This window comes from Camelina sativa, unplaced genomic scaffold, assembly GCF_000633955.1.
Source record: "Camelina sativa cultivar DH55 unplaced genomic scaffold, Cs unpScaffold00517, whole genome shotgun sequence".
In the NCBI taxonomy this organism is placed as follows: Eukaryota; Viridiplantae; Streptophyta; class Magnoliopsida; order Brassicales; family Brassicaceae; genus Camelina; species Camelina sativa.
This window is the reverse complement of record NW_010921718.1, coordinates 115,672-132,819: the sequence shown is the minus strand read 5'-3', so window position 1 is coordinate 132,819 and position 17,148 is coordinate 115,672.

The window sequence follows — 17,148 nt, the reverse complement described above, 5'->3', positions numbered from 1 at the left end:
AAACAAGTACCATACGTCTGCACATTCTAATTCACCGCATCAAATTCTTTGCAAGCCGCTAACTCGAACCACTTGCCTTGTTTCCCTCCGTAAGCTTACCAAAACCTTGAATCTAGCAACCCTGTCCATCTCCAATGAACGTAATCCAACATCGTCGCAACGATTAGATTATCCCGCCATAAAGGCTTCTCGTGAACTTATGTATCTGGCAAATATGCCCTTCCTGGCTAAAACCTGCTGCAACTCCCCTTCCCGGGACTCCAGAACCACCGACCTCACAATCCTGGCGCAATAACCACAAATTCATAACCGCTCTGGTCATAAAACCCTGACCCATTGGTCAACATATTCAACACCCAAGATTAAACCACCGTCAATCTCTCAAGGTCAACATTTAGTTGTTATGTTTATACTCACGTCCTATGCATTGCTTGCTCCCAACTCCTCCACCCTTAGGTCGCAACCTTCGAGCCATACTGATCTCACTCTCAGACCAGCGTCTTCGAGTTATACTGTCTCACTCTTGGACCACAATCCTCAAGATCTCGGTATCAAGGGAACTACTCATCCCCTCAGGAGAACATAATCCCCTTGGCCACTCTCGGAGCCCCCAGCCCCTCGAGCTATCGGTATTCATGAGAATCACCATCCCCTCAGGAGTAACAATCCTTAACGACTATAAACATCTCCCTACCAAAAGTACCTTCTGTGGTCCGAGTATAACATTGCAATGTTACACCTTCCCACTCAACTTCTCATATCTACTTGGATTACCCACCAAACAGAGAACTGTCAGATCCAACTGCATATGAACACCTATCTGCCCATCTAGGCTCGATACCTCTCGAGAAGAATCTCGTACCGGTCATCTACAACTGCTTCATCCTCCTAACAAAATATGGATAGTCCTCAACATCCGCAGCCCTCGGCTGCACCCCGCCACATGCAGAACAACTGGAGCCTGCACTGGTACCCCTCTCGGTAACCGCTCCCACAGCACGCCAACAGATCCGCCAAGCGAACATCTCGACCCTGGTCTCCACCTGCTGCAACCCCACACCTGGGTTCCCAGCACGTCCGGCACGCTCACCGGCTGACCCCCTCTGGTCCCTCCTGATACGCTTGCGACCTTCTGACGTACTTCCTCATGGAACTCTGGACTACACACTCGCTGGCCTCGGGAACCCGCCCAACCACAACCACGACAACGACCACGTCCACGACCAACAACTCAAACACCTTTAACCACTACACTTCCAAGAACAGAGGCTAACAAACAATCTTAACATAACACAATAGCACAAAAATATAAACTCACCATGGAATCACAGTGTAGGCTCGAAGAGGATGTTCTTGGACTCCATACCACACACAATTTACTAACTCACATAATCAATCAAGACATGCAATCCCAATCATTAACAACAGAAACCTAGTTAATCCAAACCTAGAACCATAAGGGCTCTGATACCAAACTGAAACAACCTGACTCGTTTTTTTTTAAATACATAAATAATAATAATAATAATCCAACCCACTAGCCACCTAACCACGATCACAACCAACAACGGAAATAACCAATACCAATATCTAAGAAATAACCAATAACGATCCAATATTATAGCTTAAACAATATCCAAATACCAAACAACAGGAAACACAAAACCAGCATCCTAGCAATGTTTCTATTGACTCAACTCTAGCAACCTAGCAATGCCAGACAACAACCAATCGAGTCCCTAGAACATCCTCCTCTTCATTTCCTTGATTCCACGATCACACTTTGCCTTTACCTGCACCACAAACACAAATTGAGATGCATGAGTATTTGATAAACACTCTGTGAGGAAATCCTCCCATCTACTCGGTTATACACACAAGCAACAGTGATTCCAATGTTCCAAACAAACAACAAATAAAACATACAAACCAGGAAAACAAACATCATCTTATTGGAAGGGAGGTGTCGACCGACACCAGCCAAGTGTCGACCGACACTATCCCATAGTGTCGCTCGATGCCGTTTTGCTGGTGTCGACCGACACCAGGTGGCGTCGATCGACACTCCCTCTGCAACCATGATCCGCTAGAAGCCGAGAGTCGAATCTCCCTCCCTAACCTCTTCCAAAACGTCCAATACTCAAAACCCAAGCCATAAACATCCATAGGAACCTGTAGCAACCAATCCCAGCAAGAAAAACACACAAAACAACAACGAGCAAGCAAGAACAAGGAAATCAAAGGCTTAGATTAGCCATGGTCATGCACTCACCTCTTTATAGGTAGATTTTGACCAACATCAACGAATCCAACCCTCCTAGCAAGCTTCTAACATGTTCCTAGCGCTGGATCTTCACTGCCACAGCAAGATCTCACAAAAAACACCTTGAAATCCCACAAACTCTCTCAAGAACCTTTAGAAACTGTTTTCTCATCTTTCTCTCTCTCTCTCAAATGGCGTAAACCCCGATCACAAGTTGGCGAGCTGTCCCAAGAGAAGCGGGATGCAAGGGAACATTCGAGTTTGCTTTTACTGCAAGAAGGTGGGACATATCAGGCCTTAGTGTCTGAGGTTTCAGCAGTTGATGGTGGGAGGAGTGCAGCAGGAAGGGCCAGACACCAATCTCGGAGTTTAGATTCTTTCTGTTTTGTTGGTTTTGTTAAGTTTTTGCGGTTTGGAGTTGTAAATGTTTGTTGCACTTGAGATTTAATAAGATGATTAGTTCTTATGGAAACTTGATGCGTAATGGTTGAATGTTTATGCGATTCTTGAAACGGAAAGTTTCCATAAAAATAAAGTTCTAAAAATGGAAAGTTCTATGAATAGTTAGGACTTGTCTATTTTTGGAAACGGATGTGAAATGCCTGGAGTGGCGGGAATGTATAGAGGGTGCCCTGTAGAGTTGTCATAAATGAGATGATCAGTTCTCATTGATTTTGATTGGTTATGTCACGATGCTAAGAAAAATAAGCAGATTCTAAAAATAGGAAGTTTTATGCGCGGGCCGTGGTGACGGTTGCACGGAAATCCTTGGCGGATGGATGTGTTGCGGAATTCGAGGATTAATCCTTGTTAGTGGGGGAGAATTGTAACATTCGTGAACCAAATTTGAGATTTTGGGATGGGTGTCGATCGACACCAAGGGTAGTGTCATTCGACACCAATAATTCCGGTTAGACCAGGTTGATTTAAATTGTCATTTTGGTTTGGTTTAGTTTAATTGGGAGTCCCTAACTGACGTATTTAAGTTAGAACTTGACCAAGGTCATGGAAAAGAAGTTGTTTTGCCGTTTTAGAGAGAGAAGAGAGAAGAGAGAGTGTTTTTGGGAGATTTGGAGATTCTTGGCTGGTTTTGGGAGATATGTTGCTGTGAAGTGGAGATCTTATGCTAGGAACAAAGGAGAAGGCTTCTACGAGTTGGATTCGTCGTTGTTGGGTTTGAACTTTCTGCAAAAGAGGTGAGTGCAAGACCATGACTGATCTAAGCCTTAGATCTCTTTTGTTTTGCTTTTTTTTTTGTGTTATTATGGTGTTTTTCTTGTTTGCGTTGGATGTTATAGGGTTCCTTTAGTTTCCAGTGGCCTTTGGGTGAGTTTTGGGACAGATTGAAGGTGGTTAGAATCGGAGATTCTATGGTCGGCTTCGAGCAGAACGTGTCTGCGGAGTCGGTGTCGATCGACACCAGGTGGCTGTCGGTCGACACCAAGTAGGAGTCAGTGTCAGTCGACACCATTCTAGTGTCGGTCGACACCATTCTAGTGTCGGTTGACACTAACTTTGCCCAATACTTGTTTTCCTGGTTTGTTGTGTTGTTTGAGTTGCTTAACATTGGAATCTCAGTTGCTTGTGTATATAGCTTAGTAGATGGAAGAATTGTCTCACTAAGTATTAGTGATAATACTTACACCTCTCAATTGTTGTTTGTGGTGTGCAGGTATGTGACGTGGAATCATGGCGATGAGGAGGATGATGATATAGGGTCTCGATTATTGAGATGAATTGCATTGTTGGTATGTTTCCGCTGTGCATATTGGTTGTTGCTGGTATAATGATGAATTGTGGTTTGGTTGGGTTTAACTAAGTAATATGGGATACTTAATTATATATTGGTATTAAAAAGAAAAACAGGTCGGATTGTTTCAGTAGTCAAGTCACAAACTTATATGTCAAGTCGCAAACTTATATGTCTTGTTCAGCTTTTCCGAGTAAGTCTGTCAGTTTTATTTCAAAATATAATTCAGAAATATGGCACAGAAGGTTAGGACATTCGTCAATTGCTAAGATATAGTCTCTCTGTTATGTTCTGTTGTTGCCTAAATCTAAAATTAATAAAACTAAAGTTCATTGTCATATCTGCCATTTATCGAAACAGAAACATTTGCCTTTTAAATCATTGAATCATCTGCGTGAAAAGCCTTTGAATTGGTTCATATTGATACTTGGGGGTCTTTTTTCTGTTCCAACTGTTGATGGATTTCAAAATTTCTTGAAAATAGTGGATGGTTTTATTCGTGCAACGTGGTTGTATATGCTTAAGCAAAAATCTGATGTTTTACATGTGTTTCCTAGTTTTATTAAAATGGTGGAAACTCAATAAAATTCTAAAGTTTGTTCTATGAGATCTAACAATGCACATGAATTGAAATTTACTGAATTTTATTGGAAAATGGAATCAAGTCTTTTCATTCTTTTCTTGAAACTCCTGACCAAAACTATGTGGTTAAGAGAAAGCATCAACACTTGTTGAATGTAGCTAGGGCTCTTATGTTTCAGTTAGGGGTTCCTCTACAGTGTTGGAGGGGGGGGGGGATTGTGTATAGACAGCAGTTTTCTTGATCAATAGGTTATCGTCTCCAGTTGATGTTTGTGGTTTTTCACTCCAAATCTTTTACCTTAAAAAGACCACACGACGTGTGAAAGTGCACAACTAATTGGTAGTAGTATTTAAGGATCGATCCCACAAATAAAGAGATGTTGTTTAGAGAATCCGTCAGAAGAGATGTAAGGCTAGGACTCAATAAAAATGGGGTTTTGGTTGTCACGGTCGTAAGGAAACAAATAAACGTAAATAAAAGCAAGTAAATAAATGAGAAAAGTGTTGGCATCAAGAGGAATGGCATGGGATCGATGATCTATCTATCTAAGAAAATTTAGGGTTAGTTTGTTTATCTAAGACACAGACTACGAAATATGAGAGAACCATTAACTTATAGGTCACAAGCTAACCGTCTTAGATCCCTGTACTCTGTTACTCAACTATCGCAGACAACGACACATCATAAAGTTGACATATCTTTAAATCGTGTCATGATCCTGTTACTCAACTGACACAAGAGCTGCTTGATCGAGTAATTGAGAAGCGATTTTCAAATTTGGGAAGTTGGAATGGTAAACCGTAATAAAATTGGTTTCAAACCGGATTTATTTGGTTTTCTATCGGATTTGGTTCGTAAATCGTTTAAACCCAGATATACTGAGAAATATATGAGAACTTTTGATTCAGATAGATATAAGTTGAGAATTTACGATTCGAGAATATTTGAGACGAGGTCATAGTTTTAAGTAGTTTTGGTACAATGTGATACTAAGACTTATATATACAAGGAGTAAATAGGTCGTCGATCCTTAACGTGATTATGACATATGTCATGTTTTGGATTGTTTATAAAGTTTCTATTTTGTAGATTTGAATTATCTAAGACTTATATATACCATCGTGATTATAATTTTTAATTTTTCTATATTTATTACGTTATATTAACTTTTTATCAGTTTCTCAACTTTATTAGGTTGGTCATAAAATCATTGTAATAAAGTAGATAATTTTCACCAGTTGTTGATCCAAAATATCTTTGGAGTAAAAAAAAATTCATGCTTAAAGAAATTATGTCACAAAACAAATTTACTAATTATAAGAAATATAAATATGCCAAAATGAAAGTAAAACAACATAAAACTTGTCTAATTTGTTTAGAAGATATTTTATAGGTGGTGATAAATAGCATACTTTAACAAGAAAATATTTCTGGGTGTAACAACATATTTTTAATAGTAAAACATAGAGTAAAATTGTACATGCTTACTAATATATGATGAACTACATGCATGTAAAATATTTTGTATAAGTTGTGTAATGTTTTTAAAATTTGACAATAATAATATTTGTAATGATGAGTATTTGGCAAAAATTTTGGTGGGATATAATTTAGCTTTAAATTATTGTAATAATTGTTATAATATATTAAAAATATATAAATAAAAATAAGTGTATGAAGGTAACTAAAAATATGATTTTTTCTCTAACTAAAGTTATATATATATATTTAATTAAAAATAAAATTTATTTTTATAATTTTAAAAATTTGTTTAAGATTTACTTTCTTCAACAAATTTTAAATCTGCATGATGTGGGGGCTTTATCTAGTGTTTTATAAGACATGAAGAATAGAAGATTTACTTTTATTTCTGTTAATATCTTTTCCTTATTCCTACGGAAAAAAAAATATTTTCTTTATTTACGCTAGGTTGAGGCAAAGACTATTTCCTTATTTATGACATGACATTATGGGATTAGGGCACCGTCTAAAACTTTATCTTGATTTCTAAATTTTATAGGTTTTTTTTTGTTTTGTTCATATGTTGTGGCTTTACCCAGCAATTTCCCATTATTGCTAATAAAATAATGGGTTTATTGCACCCACACCCAATTTGGGGTGAAGTTGTTTCACAAAAACCTACTTTCCAATCTCATTATATTTTCTTAAGTTTCATGCTTAGGTGTCCTTGTTTGTTTTACAATTTTGTCCCGAAGAGAAGAGAAGGTAAGTGGTCGATGGTCTCTTCCCACCCCCTTTCTCTCTCTTCTCTTTTTTTTTTCTTTCTTTCCTTCTTTCTTGTCATTTGTGTAGTTATTCTCAATAAATTATATAATTTTTTTTGTACAATAGATTATGATTACATTTTATCTATATTTTAAGATGCATTTTGTTATATTTTAGGTGACACCATCAAATCCATTATGGTACAATGACAACATCAAATCCATGTATCTATTGTCATGTGGATACCAATCAATTCAAGTGTCCATATGGAAACATATTATCAAAGTAATACCCATCAATTCAGAATATAAGTAATACTCATCAATTCAGGTGTCCATGATAACTTGTCCATATGGAAACATATTATCGATCGGGGTTATAGTGCAATTTGTGGATACAATATTTGTCCATATGAATAACTATTTGTGAATACAATATTCGTGGATACAATATTTGTCAAACTTATCCAAATTGATAACTATTTTTGGATACAATGGAAGTAATGGATAACACTTACACAACAAAACTCAAACTTTTTCTCAGATCGAATTAAAACAAATTCAATATTAAAAAGCTCACAAGACCACAATTAATCAGTAAAATCACAAAATCACAATAAAACCAAGTAGGGATATTATTATATTAGAACTTAGAAGTGTCACTAGAAGCATACTATACAATAAACATGGTCATTATTAATCTCAAAGCCTATCCACCAAACTCTGACCACGTGGTCAATAGCCTTAACATGTCGACATGTGCTTGTTGGTGTTGGACCAAAGAGTTTGTAAACAACAAAGAGTTTCATTCCTCTACATATGATATTCACAGTTCCATGAAATTTCATGTTAATTAGAGAACTGATTACATACAATTAAGTGACTAATTTTCAAACATAGCAATCAATCTAACTAAGGAGTGAAGTCAGCTTAAACAAGCAATCCAGCTTATCAAAACAAGCTTCATGTTTCCATGTTCAAGTTTGTTGATAAGTTTATTGAAAATTTTGTTGACAAGTTTGTTGCATGTTGACAAGCAATCCAGATGAAATTTATTGACAAGTTTGTTGCATGTTCAAAGATCACCCTAGTTTAGGGTTTAGACTTTAGAGGGTATATAGATCAAAGTTTCTTAAAACTTATCCAAATAGATAACTATTTATGAATGCAATATTTTGTTAATCCATTATGCATCTAATTTAAGCTTAAAGTATGAGGACAAACAATATATTTCATATTTGAAATTTTAGTTAAATAAATTCATTAATTTCTAAATTATTTAATTAATTTAGTTTAAACGTAGAAATTGTTGATTTGACTATGAACACCAATTCAATTGTATTTGATTTAGATTAGATTCATAAATTATTTTTTTTGTGGAAAGAAAAAATCTTGAAAGATGCAAAATATTTATTTACAAGTTACTTAATTTTTTTTTGTCAACAACTAAAGTTACTAAACTTAAAATTTAGTAATGAAAATGAAAAACAAATGTTAAAGAAAAAATATATTAAAAAAGAAAGAGAAAATAGAGAGAGAAATGAGATGGAAAAAGAAAAAGTAGAAAGATAAATGTTAGTTTAGTTAGAATGTGTAAATTGTAATTTGACGTAAGAAAAGTATAGAGACAGTAGAAAGTGAGTGTAAGTGTGAATAATTTAGGGAAAAGTGGATGTAAGTGCAAAATTCCCTAAAATAATCTATCTAGTAAAGTGCTGAATCCTAGGGTCCCTCGGATGAATTCAAAAAAAGCAAGGTCTTTAGTAGATATGGCTAAAATCAGTGAGTTGCCTGATGAATTGCTGGTGAAGATATTATGTTTCTTACAACAGAAGAAGCCCTATCCACTAGCCTTTTGCCTAAACTCGAGTTCAACTTTACTATTCCTTCATAGTTTGTATGCCTGATGGATTTTATTGCCAAGAATCTGCCATTACACAAAGCTCATATCATAGAAAGCTTGGGCCTTAGCTCCTTTCCTGGAGCAATTCGTTCTGAGGATTTGGATTCGTGGGTTGGAACTGCAGTTTCTCGTCGTCTGCCTGAGCTAAGTATCAATTAATATTATACCGAAATGCCACCTTTTGTATCATTGCCCTGTAGTTTGTATTCCTGCAACTCGCTCGTGACACTGAAACTTTACGGCCAGGATATTCTTGTGGATGTTCCTCCAACGGTTTGTCTCCCTTCCATGAAAACTTTGCAACTTCTGTTCGACTGCTTCTATCATGTTTGTAACATCCCCAATTTAATGTAATTGGCCGGTCTGTTTTCTAACCATGTTAAAGCCCATTAGTCTAAAATATAGTAAACTACAAAGGGTTTTGTGCGTTTTTGTGTATGTGTGTTTATATCTTCATGGCCGCACAAAGGAGAATAAAGAGAGTTTGAGGAGAGCAAGAGATCGTGGAAGAAAAGAGAAGGGAAGAAGAAAAGATGGGGCCGTGAGGAGAAGAGAGAGAGAGAATGAGACTTAGCGGAGGTGATGGATCTAGTAATCAGTACTGTGACGGTGGCAAGCTTCGATGGTGGTGGAGGAGCAAAACCGGAGTAAACAAGGGTGGAGGAAGAAAATAAAAAGAATGGAGAAAGATTAATTAAGGAGGCAGATCCGAGTTCATGTTTTGTGGGAATGATTCCCCTCGTACCAGAAGGATTTAGGTCACGAATAAGGCGTCTCTTGAAAGCTGATGCAGTGAAGAATTCGCAGCCGTTGACGGAACTTTAATCGGAGTTAAACCCGAGGAGTTATGGGCGTTGCTTTCTGGACAAGTAACTGCAAGTTTGTAAACTCAGAAACCCTAAGAGGCTATTTCCAGATAGGTTCTTCATGACAACGTTTGGAGGTCATAAAAATGTCTGATCGGTCTGAAACTTTGTGGAGTATTTCATAGTACTACTAGTTACAGATTCAACGGTGGGCTCATGATTTTAACGGTTAGTTAAGGTTTTACCTGTGTGTTTCTAAGGCTCGTTTGTATAGAATAAATGGTGATATTGTAATGTTTGGTTGGCAAACGAGGTTGGATGGAGCTGTAGGAGTATTCATGAATCTTGGGTCTGACATTAAAAAGAATGAGAATTGATTTTCATCATTTTAGTGGCAAAGGTGAGGGTGGTAATCGTGGAAACACAATGGTTACTTTCTAAGCATGTTTTTCATGAATTGTTTGTATAGGCTTGGAAACTACGTGATTGGATATGTCTATCTTTTGATATTGCATGCTATGATATATGATATGGTGATTAGATGTAGGAGAATAATTTATGATGATATGATATAATGATATGATACATGATATAATGAGTTCAGATATAACATGATGATATGAATGAGAATATGTGATGGGGGTGCCATCATGAGATTTGTTTCACGGAACAAGTTTTATGATTGAAGAAGACATATATTAATCTTATATTTTTTTTTGTCAACATATTATTAATCTTACATATTCCAAACTGAAAAAGGAGAAAGTAGGAAAAAGTTTTTGTTTAAAATAATAAAGAAAATTTACCTTCCCATTTAATTTTTTTTACCAAATTAAACAAAGTTTAAAGCAGTGTTTTGAATAAATTATTATGTTAGATGAAAAATGTGAGACGATCTATGTTTATATAGAAGTTAGTATTTACATTTTTTTAGAATTAATAAACTGTACATTTTCCTTCACCCCTTTTCTATTTTTTTGTTGAATTAATAACTTAAAATTAAAAAATATTTAAATAATTTTATGATTTCGAATTTTATGAAATATAGAATCTCTCTATAATTATTTTTTAAAAAACTGTTAAATTTTTGTAATTTTTTATAATTATTTTTTACATTATTAATATTGTTCTAACCAATTTTTTGTTTTTTTTGTTATAATCTAAAACAACCCGACCCGTTTTTTTAATAAATAATAAATAATAATAATATTAATAAATACTCTACAACTAGTGGTCTCATACCCACTAGTCACCTAACCACGATTTAACCAAACAAAAGAATAAAACCAATACCATTAACCATTAAATATCCAATAATTAATAACCAATAATTAAAGCATAGCAAATAACCAATAACAAAATAACATGAAAACATAGAACCAGCAACCTATCAATATTCTAATGACCCAAGTCTAGCAACCTCGCAATGCTAGACTACAACCAATCGAGTCCCTAGAACATCCTCCTCTTCATAGCCTTGATTCCACGATCACACTTTGCCTTTACCTGCATCACAAACACAAATTGCAATGCATAAGTATTTAATAAACACTCAGTAAGCAATCATCTCATCTACTTGGCTATACACACAAGCAATAGAGACATCTCTAACCATCAACCAACAATCAAAAGCCAAACAACAACAAACCAGGACTCTGCATCGACCGACACCAACCATGCATCTACTGACACCAACTGGGGTTGCATCGACCGACACAAGCTTGCATCGACCGATACAAGGTTCACTTACATCGACCGCCACTCACACTGCATCGACCGACGCATGCTCGACATTATGCGAAATCCCTGATTGCATCGACCGATGCCTCCACATGGCATCGACCGATGCTCCTAGGTCAATCCGCGTCGTCCTTGCATTGCATCGACGACAACACAAAGTGCATCGACCGATGCACATGCCGAGCATCGTTTTCCCGAAGCTTCTCGCAGGATCTTCGTTCCTACAGCCATCAAAACTTGATCCCAAGCCACAAGAAAGCCTCACAAGTACAAAATATTATTCTAACAAGCCACACAACACATAAACAAGCAGATCATAAAAAATCTCTAGCTTAGATAAGCCATTGTCATGCACTTACCTTTGCCACAGAAGATTCTGGACCACAAACTGTAACATCCGCAAACCGAAATCCCTGTTTACGGGATTGCATCGGTCGATGCATATAGTGCATCGGTCGATGCATGTTTAGTTTTCTGCGGTTTGACTTATGTTAAACGCTGCGTTTTGAGTTATGAAAACCCTTAAACTCGAGTTTTGTCTCATTTCGGCGAGTTTGGCCGTTTTTGAGAGAAAAAAAAGAGAGAGAGCAGTTCTTGGTGTTCTTGAGTGTTCTTGGGAGATTCTTGGAGTTGGAAGCTGTTTCTGTAGCTGGGATCGTTGTAGGAACTTCCTAGGAGCGTTTTCTTTCTGTGTTTGGGTCGGATTTCTTCTATAGCAAAGGTAAGTGCGTGACCATGGCTTATCTAAGCTGGAGATATCTCTGATCTGCTTGTTATGTGTTGTTAGGCTTGTTAGATTGTTATTTGGGACGTTGGGATGCTTTCTTGTGGCTTGGGATCGAGTTTTGTGGCTGTAGGAACGAAGATCCGGCAAGAAGCTTCGGGGGAGAACGATGCTCGGCATTGCATCGATCGATGCAAATGCGAGGACATCGCGTAAAATCTAGGGTTTTCATGCTATGTCGAGCATGCATCGGTCGACGCAACCTCCATCTAGTGTCGGTCGATGCATGTTGGTGTCGGTCGATGCTGAGTCCTGGTTTGTTATTGTTGATTGTTGGTCGATGGTTAGAGATGTCACTGTTGCTTGTGTGTATAGCCGAGTAGATGGGAGGATTGCCTTACTGAGTGTTTATAAAATACTCATGCATTGCAATTTGTGTTTGTGGTGCAGGTAAAGGCAAAGTGTGATCGTGGAATCAAGGCAATGAAGAGGAGGATGTTCTAGGGACTCGATTGGATGTTGTCTGGCATTGCTAGGTTGCTAGAGTTGGGTCATTAGAAACATTGCTAGGTTGCTAGTTCTCTGTTTCCTGTTGGTTGATCATTGGATATTGTGTTATGTTATATTTATTGGATATTTATTGGTATTTGATATTTAGCTGTTGATTGTGATTTTGGTTAGGTGGCTAGTGGATATGGGACCACTAGTTGTAGTTTATTATTGTTATTATCTATTATTTACTATTAAAGAAAAACGGGTCAATTTGGTATCAGAGCCTTTACGGTTCTAGGTTTGGGTTCACTAGGTTTCTGTTGTTGATGTTGGGATTGCATATCTTGACTGATTATGTGAGTTAGTCAATTGTGTGTGTCATGGAGTCTTAGAACATCCTCTTTGAGCCTACAGTGTGATTCCACGGTGAGTTTATGTTTTTGTGGTTTGTGTTATGTAAGATTGCTTGTTAGCCTCTGTTCTTGGAAGTGCAATGGTTAAAGGTGTTAGAGTTGTTGGTCGTGGACGTGGGCGTTGTCGTGGTCGTGGTCGGACGGGTTTCTGAGGCCAGCGAGTATGTGGTCCAGAGTTCCACGAAGACATACGTCATAGGATCGCAAGCGTATCAGGAGGGACCAGAGGGGGTGAGCTGGTGAGCGTGCCGGGGATGCTGGGAACCCAAGTGTGGGGTTGCAGCAGGTGGAGCCCAGGGTCGAGATGATTGCTTGGTGGATCTGTTGGCGTGTTGTGGGAGCAGTTACCGAGAGGGGTACCAGTGCAGGCTCCAGTTGTACCGCATGTGGCGGGGTGCAGCCGAGGGCTGCGGATGTTGAGGTCTATCCATTTTTTTGTTAGGAGGTATTGAGCCTAGAGGGGCAGTAGGTGGTTATATGCAGTTGGATACTTCTCTGTTTGGTGGGTAATCCAGGTTGATATAAGAAGTTGAGTGGGCAGGTGTAACATTGCAATGTTATACTCGGACCACAAGAGGTACTTTTGGTCGGGAGATGTTTATAGTCGTTAAGGATTGTTGCTCCTGAGGGGATGGTGATTCTCCTGAATATCGATAGCTCGAGGGGCTAGGGGCTCCGAGAGTGGCAAAGGGGATTATGTTCCCCTGAGGGGATGAGTAGTTCCCCTTATACCGAGATCTTGAGGATTGTGGTCCAAGAGTGAGACGGTATAACTCGAAGACGCTGGTCTGAGAGTGAGATCGGTATGGCTCGAAGGTTGCGACCTAAGGGTGGAGGAGTTGGGAGCAAGCAATACCTAGGAGGTGAGTATAAACAAACTGATTGAATGTAGACCTCGAGAGTTTGACGGTGGTTTAATCTCGGGTTTTGGATGTGTTGACCAATGGGTCAAGGTTTTATGACTATAGCGGTTATGAATGTGTGGCTGTTGCGCTAGGATTGTGAGGCCGGTGGTGATGGAGTCCCGGGAAGGGGAGTTGCAGCAAGTTTGAGCCGGGAAAGGAATGTTTGCCAAATACATAAGTTCACGAGAAGCCTTCAAGGCAGGATAATCTGATCATTGCGACGATGTTGGATTACGTTCTTGGAGATGGACAGGGTTGCTATATTCAAGGTTTTGGTAAGCTTGCTGAGGGAAACAAGGCAAGAGGTTTGAGTTGGCGGCTTGCAAAGCATTTGACGCAGTGAATTAGAATGTGCGAACGTATGGTACTTGTTTGTTTTATTACGTTTGTATTGATGATTTGTTGTGGAGAATTGCTAAGCAAAATGCTAACTTTGTAATAAGCTATCTTGTGGAAGTTTCCCTAAGAGACAAGTTACTAGAGGTTCTTGGGTGGACAAGAGGTGTTGATATCCGGGTGGTGGTGAGTTGATGTCAGCATATTTGATTGTTAGTCTAGTAGAGCTGAGGAAGAAAAATAGGGGGTTCTTACATCTTATCACTTCACCGTGGGGAGCGTCGGTGTTGTTCGTCAAATAGAAGGACAAGGTATGGGTTTATGAGTTCATGGCGATGCTGTTTGGGTTAACAAATGCGCAAGCAGCGTTTATGAGATTGATGAACAGCATGTTTCAGGAGTTTCTGGACATGTTTGTCATCATTTTCATCGACGATATCCTGGTCTATTTTAAGAGTCATGAAGAGCATGCAGTGCATTTGAGGCAGTTCTGGAGAAGCTGCGGGATCAAAAGTTGTTTGCTAAGCTGAGCAAGTGTAGTTTCTAGCAGCATGAGATGGGTTTTCTGGGTCATATTGTGTCTGCAGATGGGGTTTCTATAGATCCGGAGAAGATACAAGCTATCAGGGATTGGCCTAGACCACAGATTGCCACGAAGATCAGGAGTTTTCTTGGGTTGGCAGGTTACTACAGGAAGGTTTGTGCAGGGGTTTGCGAGCAGAGCACGTCCTATGAATAAGTTGACAGGGAAGGATGTTCCTTTTGTCTGGTCACAGGAGTGTGAGGAAGGCTTTGCAAGCCTGAAGGAGATGTTGACTATCGCTCCAGTGTTAGCTTTGCCTGAGCATGGAGAACCCTATGTGGTTTATACAGATGCATCTAGAGTTGGTTTGAGGTGTGTGTTGATGCAGCATGGGAAGGTGATTGCCTATTTTTCGCGGCAGTTGCGGAAGCATGAGGACAAATATCCTACTCATGACTTGGAGATGGGTGTTGTAGTTTTTGCCCTGAAGATTTGGAGATCTTATCTTTATGGTGCAAATGTACAAGTGTTTACAGATCATAAGAGAATAAAGTATATTCACTTCAGCCCGAGCTGCATCTGAGGCAGAGGCGGTGGATAGAGCTGGTGGCGGATTATGATTTGGAGATAGCCTATCACCCTGGTAAGGCTAACTTGGTTGTTGATGTTTTGAGTCGGAAGCGGGCGGCTTCGGCTCAGGAGCAGGATATGGAGTCTCTGTTAGGAGAGATCAGTGCGTTGAGTCTATGTGTTGTGTCATAGGAGCCGTTGGGTTTGGTAGCAGCTGATAGAGCAGATCTGTTGAGCATAGTGCGGTTGGCTCAGGAGAAGGATTTATGTGCCTAAGGATGAGGAGTTGAGGGAGGCTCATGCGAGCATGTTCTCTATTCATCCAGGAGCGACTAAGATGTACCGTGATCTCAAGAGGTACTATCACTAGGTCGGGATGAAGAAGGACGTGGCTAGTTGGGTTGCGAGGTGCGATGTGTGTCAGCTGGTGAAGGCTGAGCATCATGTACCAGATGGTTTGCTGAAGAATCTTGCCATTCCAGAGTGGAAGTGGGATATGATTACTATGGACTTCGTGGTATGTTTGCCAGTGTCCAGGGCGTTTGATGCTATATGGGTTATTGTACAAGTCGGCACATTTTTTGGCCATTAAGAAGACTGATGTAGCAGCGGTCTTGGCTAAGAAGTATGTGAAGGAGATAGTCAGGTTGCATGGGGTGCCAGCGAGCATTGTGTCTGATAAGGATTCCAAGTTCACTTCGGTGTTCTGGAGGGCATTTCAGGCAGAGATGGGCACTAAGGTGCGTATGCGTACAGCTTATCATCCCCAGACAGATGGAAAGTCAGAGAGGACGATCCAGACGTTGGAGGATTTGCTGAGGATGTGTGTGTTGGATTGGGGTGGCCATTGGGCAGATCACCTGAGCTTGGTAGAGTTTGCTTACAACAAAAGTTACCAAGCGAGTATTGTCATGGCTCCTTATGAGGCTTTGTATGGGAGGTTGTGTCGTACACCGTTACGCTAGACTCAGGTGGGGGAGAGGAGCATGTACGGGGCAGATTTTTTTCAGGAGACCTCGAAGAAGATTCGGGTTCTCAAGCTGAACATGAAGGAAGCTCAGGATCGGCAGAGGAGTTATGCCGATAGGAGGAAGTGAGATCTTGTGTTTCAAGTTGGAGATAGAGTGTACCTCAAGATGGCCATGTTACGGGGTCCAAACAGGTCATTGACTGAGACTAAGTTGAGTCCTAGGTATATGGGTCCGTTCAGAGTGATTGAGCGAGTTGAACCAGTGGCATATTTGAATTTTCGAATTTTATGACATATATAATCTCTTTATAATTATTTTTAAAAAACTGTTATATTTTTGTAATTTTTTTATAATTATCTTTTTACATTTTTAATATTGTTTTAACCAATTTTTTGTTTTTTGTTATAATCTCAAATTCCTCCTATTAAATATTAACTTTTACATATGTCAAATGGCGAGGCATAATGATTCGTCATCCTTAGTGCGACTTGGATTTTTAATAACCCGTCGGAATCTTTCTATTCCTAAGTGGCAATTTGTTGTATTGCACCCGACGAATCGTTCTTGGACAGTCCCTTGCCTTCTCATATGAACTATTTTCCTTGTAGTTCACACTATCTTTTTGGGTGTCTTCGTATCTTTGTACTAAATTATCTAGTTGTACTTGTTATTTGTCCTCTAATTACTTTGTTGGGATGTTATGGTTCGTTAGGAATCTATCAATTTTTGTATTATTACTTTTCCATGTAAGTTTTTTTAACCTCTGTAAAGCTTATCTTAGAGGAGAGTTTTATGTCAATAACTAAAAAAAATGAAGTTTGCACGAAAAAAAAAAAGAGACAACAGTTTTGTCTGCACTCGTTAACTAGAGTCAGCATTATCAATCTTCTTACTCACTCACGTATTTTTAAGTTAGAGGACAAGTTAATTATAGTGAGTTGCCT